The sequence below is a fragment of the Cicer arietinum genome, chromosome 4 (genome assembly GCF_000331145.2).
Source record: "Cicer arietinum cultivar CDC Frontier isolate Library 1 chromosome 4, Cicar.CDCFrontier_v2.0, whole genome shotgun sequence".
NCBI lineage: Eukaryota > Viridiplantae > Streptophyta > Magnoliopsida > Fabales > Fabaceae > Cicer > Cicer arietinum.
This window is the reverse complement of record NC_021163.2, coordinates 23,942,856-23,943,303: the sequence shown is the minus strand read 5'-3', so window position 1 is coordinate 23,943,303 and position 448 is coordinate 23,942,856.

Here is a 448-nt window from a genome sequence, read left to right as displayed (position 1 = left end):
ATTAAGAATGGGGAATCTCTTAATGTCTTGATTTGCTTAATGTTTGTTTTGAAAAATCAGTTAAGTCAAAAGAGTATTAAGAATGGGGAATCTCTTAATATGTCTGTTTGCTTAATGTTTGTTGTGAGAACCGTTTAAGTTAAATGGATATTAAAAATGAGGAATCTTTTAATATCTGCATTTGCTTAACGTTTGTTGTGAATGGAGTCGGTATATGTTCATGCATTTTCATCCTTTTTGTAAATCTTGCAGACCCGTGATAGGTGGCACCTTGATAAATAGTACCTTGGCCTATGATAGGCGGTACATTTATGGTTTACGTTTTTGAAAACTGTGCAGACCCGTGATAGGTGGCACCTCGATAAACGATACGGGCCCGTGATAGGCAATACGTTTATGGTTTTCGTTTTTGGGTAAATTGTGCAGACCTGTGATAGGTGGCACCTTG